At 46.1% G+C, this 7,028-nt stretch overlaps 1 protein-coding gene across 3 annotated transcripts in view; it reads left to right on the top strand.

Annotated features, from left to right (window-relative positions):
• Positions 1–3,262: 3,262 nt before the first annotated feature.
• The window catches only part of IP6K3 (inositol hexakisphosphate kinase 3), a 41,430-nt gene continuing 37,664 nt past the window's right edge, over positions 3,263–7,028 (top strand). For 2 of the 3 annotated variants that reach the window (XM_015419650.1, XM_015419635.1), the window contains exon 1: positions 3,263–3,381. The gene's annotated coding sequence lies outside the window, so the exon portion shown is untranslated. Of the gene's footprint in view, positions 3,382–3,575; positions 3,715–7,028 lie in introns of those variants that run through there. The other variant, XM_015419643.1, reaches the window with a different exon arrangement.

The raw sequence follows: 7,028 nt of genomic DNA, 5'->3' as shown, positions 1-7,028 counted from the left end.
CCAGATAGCTACATAACAATGGGATCTCATCCACAAAAGCTGAGGTCATAATAAATCTTAGACCCACATCAAACATTACCTGTTCCCAAAATTCCAAAGTGCCCACAAGCTCAACAAACTTGAGGAACCCTGGTCTAGGGTGTCAGTCTAAGTGCAAGCCAAGTCAGAGTTCAAAGTCAGAGTCAAGATTCAGTCCAGAAGGTCAATTACCAGAGAGCAGAGTCCAGCTCAGAGCACGGTCCAGAAAGCAAGGTCTAGCAGACCAAGGTCATATACAAGAGAAAGCAAGTCCAATATTCAACTCCAAAGCTGGTCTGAAGGACACTGGAGTGGAGCAGAGTCAAGCACTGTGATCACAGAGTCTACCAAGTGATGACTTGTTGCTTCCACATCCAGCAGTCTCCTTTGACCGGCTTTTATAGGCATCTGCTGCAAGTGTTTACTTGCAGCCAACCAGGCCCGTAGCTAACGTTGGGCACGCGGGCCCCATGGGGGCCGGCCTCCTCTTGTTTCTTCTGGGCCACCTCCCTCCTGGGCTGGGCTGCTTTTCCCTTCCAGCTGCTTCCCTCCCAGCTTCTCGAGGTCCGGATCAGCTCAGCTACAGAGCAGATCAGCTTCATTCCTCCCAGCACCTTAAGCGATGCATGCGTTTTGGGACTTGGCGATTTTAAAAGCGGCAGAGCGAGAGGCGCAACTGGCTGCCCCTCTCCTGGTTTAGGAAGGTGCGGACACACACACACACACCCCACAAGCTCACCTCAAACACACGTGGTGCAGCCTGACTATAGGGAACGTTGCTTGGAAATAAGACCTAGGGCGATTCTGCATCTAACATTCCCTCCACATTTTCTCAACAGGGAGGTAAAAATGCCGGCAGAGTCAGCAGCAGCAGACCTGGCGGGGGCAAGGCATCCCAGGAGAGGCAGCCATCTGGGGAGCCGCCTCCTGTCTATCCATGTCAGTCCACCTCAAGAGGGAGGGAGGTGGGGAAGCTCATCAGGCCACTCACTGGTGGCCAGTCACCCAGGGAGGCGGAGGGAAAGCACCCTGGCACCCGCAAGACCCAAGGGTTCATCTGCAGTGCGAGGGCTGTCCCTGCTGTTGGCAGCGGTGCTCTCCTACCCCCTCAGTTGCAGCCAGTTCCACCAATTAAATCAAAGTTAATTGAATTAACTTTGATTTAATTGGCTGGTGCCCCCCAGCCCCCTCCTTCAAAACTCCTTAGCTACCCCCTTACCCCCAAGCCAACTGCTTGGGAGTAACCCTGCAGCTACTCATCATCAGCAAGCAGCTGGCATCAGGCAAAGGAGACATGTGCCTGTCTTCTCTCCTGGAGCTTCATTCTAAGCCTTCATCTCCGGCGCTCAAAGGGTGTGGGTGAAACTGGAGGGCTGGTAATGACCACATGGGTTTCATCTGTTGGAAGTAGACTGGGAGGTGCTGGTGGCTCTGCATCAAATGTTGGCTGTGAACTCTGACAAGCCTGCAGTTCATCTTCTTGCTTACCAGCTTCTGCTGCTTCAGTGCTGGCAACACAGGACTCCTTTTCTCCTGAGGAGTCCTCCTCTCCCGATGGACCCACAACAGAGGGAGACAGAAAGACTCCCCCATTTCTGTGTGTTCTCATTTTAAGTAGCTCTCTGCACAATGCCAGATGTTTTTTTCCCCTCTTTAATTTGGAAATATTCCTTCATGTGGAACTAGGCTGTTTAAAAGGGTAATGTTAGAAGATACAAACGAAAAGTGTTTATGAAGTTTGAGAAACTAAGGAAACAGAACTATGTCTTCCAATGGCTCCATTTATAAAGATTTATTGGAATCTATATATGTGGATCTCTTTCCTGTCTATATGGGGGACATTCTGACCACCCATCTAGCTCAAAATCTTTTGGATTTCCATCAGGAGCTGCCGGAGTAAAGAGGCTATATTCCTATATATGCAATCTGGACTAGTACCCAGTCCAGTAAACCTTCCAGCCCTCACTGAAAAAGGAGTCAAGCAGCATTGTTAGAAATGTTTGTTAGAACTTGGTAAGAGACTCCTCTACTGGGTATATATGATTTATGAATCTAAAGCCACAGAGAATATCACCACTGGAATCTCCATTCTCTATTCTGGTCACTGGGTTATTAAAAGTCATGTACACTTGGAAAAGTACTGCCTCTTGGGGAAGGGATGCCCATTTTCCATAGTAAGGCAATATTATCCTTTAATTGTTATATATATCCAAAAAAGCAGAAACAGTCATTGGAACCTTGACATTATTGAACAAACTATGTTTGCACAAACATCAGTGAATAACAAAGAGAGAGAGTCTTACAGATAAATCAGAGCGAGCTGTGCTTTTGCAGCGAACAAGAATCCAGGTTTTGTGATTTTTCCAACTAGATTTTCAGTACAATCATGAGCACAAAATACAGCATTCTCCCAATGTCCAAACTTACCTGACAAAGAACATGGTTTAATGACGAAACAGAATCCCACACCCAGCTGTCTGTGAAACTGGCTGTCCCTAAATCTGCAGAATTTCAAAGTGAGCTACAGGTGAAACAAGAGTCAGCCATATCAACAAAAGTGGCAGATCCCACAAAAACTGCATATGAAGCAGGATGCTTTCCAAAAGGTGGGACAGGTTCAAAACAAAAACAATTATCGTCTTCAAATGATGATTGTCAGAGACAGGAAAAAGAGTTCTCAGAGAAGCTAACTGCTAAGCTGAGCAAGGAGTTCTGTTTGATATTGCTATTTTAATAAAGCACAACTATCCATCACAGAGGATACCAATAAGTTTCAGCAGTTATTTTGTGCTTGTATCATTAATCCTCTCCCATCTGTTTCAAATGTTGCACTTTACCACAAAGCAAGCTTTATCAGGCAGGAAAAGGTGTGTCTCTTTCACCACATGCCCATGGAAAATGCAATGTGCTGGGCAAACACTGCATACGTAGCATAGCATACATGTAGAGCATACACGTAGTGATCTACATGCAGTTTTCAATCTTTCTCCTAGACAGATGTGCACCATGTAGGGGAAACAGCATACTTGAAACAGACCTCAGGTTTTGTTTCCATTAATATCACTGGTGTTTTTCTTTCCCCTCCTTGGCCGTCTGCATTTAAACCCCCACAGCCCAGTTGCATCAGATGTTGGCTGCACATAACAGAAGCCTGCCAAGAATTTCTAAGAAGATCAGGTGACACCCGGTGCTCCAATTCCTTCCCATCTCCCACACCCCCAGCTCGCATACTGAGGCTGGGCTTCCTAGCTAGGCTGTATTATAGCAAAGAAGCCAAGAAGATCAACATCTCTGCAGAATCTGGGAGACTCCAGAATCATCGTATCCTCTTCATATTCCCACTACTTGCAAAGGAATAGCTAGGTGAGTAATCACTTGTAGGGTGGGAACCAATGTGTATCTACCGAGGTCTTCTTTTAGCTCTACACTGATTTTGTTCTGAAAGCAAAGGCAACTGGAGTTGATCTCTGAACTTGGACGTGCCTTCTTTCTGTTTGCATTTGCATGGGAAAGGGACACCAATGCAATAAACAAAGGAACAGGCATTTAAGAGTGATTACTGCTCTTCAAATGGGGTCGGGAAGAGTCGGACTCAACTGTGCGACTGAACAACAACAACTGCTCTTCAATAGTTTGACTAATTCCATTCAATATTTAAGAGTGTTTGGGACTTTATGTCTTCGTTCCCACTGCTAGGTGAGTGGCAAGCTTGAGTGCTTCAACCTTGTTTCCACCCTGCACTGCATGGGGAAAGGGTGGACGAATATTTGCTGATTTGCTGGAAGTGGACAAAAAAGGGGAGCCATGCTGAAGAGTAGAGATGTGAAGGCCCGGGAAAAACCCGGACATATTAGGGGGGGGGACGGGTTTTTTCCATTTTTTTCCTGAAGCCTTTTTGTTTTTTCCCGAAAAATTGGAAAAATTGAAAAAAGAAACGAAAAGAAAAAAAATTGATTATGGAACGTTTTATTTTAACATGATGAATAAAATATTTTAAGACAAGGTGTTCAAATATTTTCCAAATAATGTCATACATACATACATACATACATACATACATACATACATACATATATATATATATATATGGTATCAGATTGATCTAATTTCTGTGCACTGAGGACAAGCAAGTCCTAGGTTACAAACTGAACTCTCCAATGCAAGAACAAGATGCATTTCTTCCTTTAGGAGGTGCGATTGTCAGAAGAAAATAAAAAAGTTTCAGTTTTGTTTTTGCATGTGGGTGGGTATTCTGTTTGTAATAATTGTTTGGATACACTATATTTTTAATATGCTAGTTGTGATAATTTCATGCCAAGTAAAAATGTCCATAGTCATATTTTATGTTCCTAAAGTAACAGAATGACTTTCAATCTAGAAAAGACAAAAGAAAGGCTAATTTTTCCGAAATTATCCATTTTTTCCCGGAAAAAAACCGGGGTTTTTTCCGAGCGTCAACATTTCTGGAAATTTTACATCTCTACTGAAGAGCTGTTCTTATCTATAAATATATCCCAGCTGCAAAGGTTATCATTTAAACTTAAGGGAAATGTTTGTCCTAGGACCACGGCCACTGGACCTGTAAGTACGTAAACAGCACAACAGCTTTAGCAAAATACTCAGTCTGGATGTAGGGATTTTTGCTCCCCAGGGTATGACTTCTATTACAGAAAAAGAGAGGAAGTCTTTCCTGTTATCTGGTCAGCAATCAATTTATTCCATCAAAAACAACATAAGGTACTTGGCTGTGGAAAGGTTGGGCCAATCTGCTTCAACTACCCTCTAGTCAGCAAGATGAAGTAGAATTTGAGATATACAAGGACAAATGGCTATCTGCTAATCTAACATAAAATCAGAAGTAGCTGTCAACGAGTCCTTGGAGATTCAGAAAAATTCAGATCACAACTGGGTATGCCACAAGCATTATCAAAGACAACTAAGGAAGAGGAAGCTGTGGATGGAAAGCCGTCCCATTTGAGATTAGTTCCGCAGCAGCATGTCACCTCTAGTTTCAGGCCATATACTCAGGCTACTTATGATCAGGATGACAAGAATAGAAGGAGTATTTGTATATATTTATTCAGATATTTATACTCTGCTTGCCTCCCCAATGGGAATCTGAAGCAGCTGGCAACTGCTCCATTCTATCCTCACCACAACCCTGTGGTATAGGTCACACTGAGGGGAAAAACCACCGCCCCAAAGTCCCCCTATTAAGCTCCCATGGCAGAGCAGGGATTCAAGCCTGGGCCTCCCAGATCCTCCTAATCCAGTGCTATAACCACTATGCCATCCTGGCTCTCTGTACTGGAGCACATGGGGGCCATTTTTGCCCAAATTAGCAAAGGGTAAGCCTAGAGTCGGATTCGACTGGCTTTCGAGCAAGGGAACCTTTACCTTTACCTTTTAAGCTAAGTACAACCTTTGTTAATTTAGTACAAATTAGCATGAAGCCCAGTTGAAATGAAAAAAGGTAAACACCAGAAGCATTGATACGAAGGTACCTACAATCGTATAGCTACTAAGGGTGTTACAGAACAGGTAGGCTTTTAGAACCACACCCCAAAGGTATTGCCACTTAGCCCAGGCCCAGAGCTAGGAATTTCTAAGTTGGGGGACATTTTAATTCCTCAGGAGGCACTGGCTAAACCAATTAAAGGCATTTTAATTAACTCACATGCTCCAGCTGGCCCCACGTTCATTTTGGGCCGGCTGGTGGGCTGCTTCTCAGTGCTCTTGGGACCTTGGTGTTCCGGCGGGGGGAGGCCTGGTCAGCACCAACACCACCACAGTTGGAGGCAGTGGTGGTGGCCCAAAAGCTAACAGCAACACTGTCCCGGGCGAGGCATGGGTCCACTGGGAGCAGCTGAATGGCCAGGGGGTGGAGGAGGAAGTGGAGCTGGAGATGGCAGCGCTGGAGTTCCCGGACACTGCCAGGAAGGAACTTGCTCTTGCCCACCGCTCCCATGGACTCGGTGGCTGCTGCTGCCCTGGCCAGCCCCGTGTTTGCCAAGAGGAACCACTAGGCTTTGGCTTTCCATGGCGGCAGCTCGTCAGCAGTGAACAATAACTGCAAGGTGGCAGGGGCAGCCTGGCTGTGTTGGCTGCTGAACTGGTGGGGGGGCAGCAGTGGCGGTGCGGAGGAGGAGCTGGAGCTGGAGGGGAAGGAGCTGGTGCAGGACAGGGGGTCATTGAGCAACAGCACTGAGGATGAGGAGGATGGCGAGGGAAGCAGCCTTGGCAATTGCAGCACTCCAGCTCGCCCCGTGTTCATTTTGCAAGAGTCTCTGAATCAGCATGAGTCACGGCGGCGGGGTGGGGAGTGCGACCGAGGTCACCTCTTGATCGGGGATTGGCCCAGAGAGAGGTATGGTGCAGGGGGAAGGCAAGGAGAAGTGGTGGTCGTGGCAGCACAGGGGGAGTTTGCGGAAGCAGCCTCATCTTGTCAGAGAGTTAGGGGGGCTGGGCTGAAAGGAAGCTGTGGGGCCTTGGCAAGAAGTTGGGGGGCCAGGCCCCAAAATGCCCCACTGTAGCTACAGGTCTGCCTTAGCCAAATACATCTTATTATAAATATACAGTGAGCCAGCTACAGAATATTTATGAAAGGTACACAAAACACCAGCCAATGTGATAGTTGTTCTTCCATTATCCCAAAAGCCCAAGCAATCACCAGCAAAAGATACAGCATTTTAGCAGCCTATCAATCCTGGCTAATGCTGCTCCCATCCTTCCTCCTCACAATCCTCTGGCTTTGCAGAGCAACCATATAAATCCTTCAGTGAAGCAAACAGTATCTTTGCTTCTTGTTCATGAGGGATGCTGGGACCAGCCATAAACTTTATGAACATCATATTCTTTCAGGAAAGGAAATACAAGATTAAAAGGGCTCAGGGTTTGTGCACACAAGGATTTATGGCATCAGCAGTGGAACTTGGCTTCTCACAGAGAATGAAGCTTCCCATTTTCAGCCCTCTGCCAGCCAGCACAGTTATTCTTTCAGAAGTAGGGAA

Source organism: Gekko japonicus, unplaced genomic scaffold (assembly GCF_001447785.1).
Source record: "Gekko japonicus isolate JY-2015 unplaced genomic scaffold, Gekko_japonicus_V1.1 scaffold255, whole genome shotgun sequence".
NCBI classification, from domain to species: domain Eukaryota; kingdom Metazoa; phylum Chordata; class Lepidosauria; order Squamata; family Gekkonidae; genus Gekko; species Gekko japonicus.
This window is presented reverse-complemented; position numbering and strand designations above follow the sequence as displayed.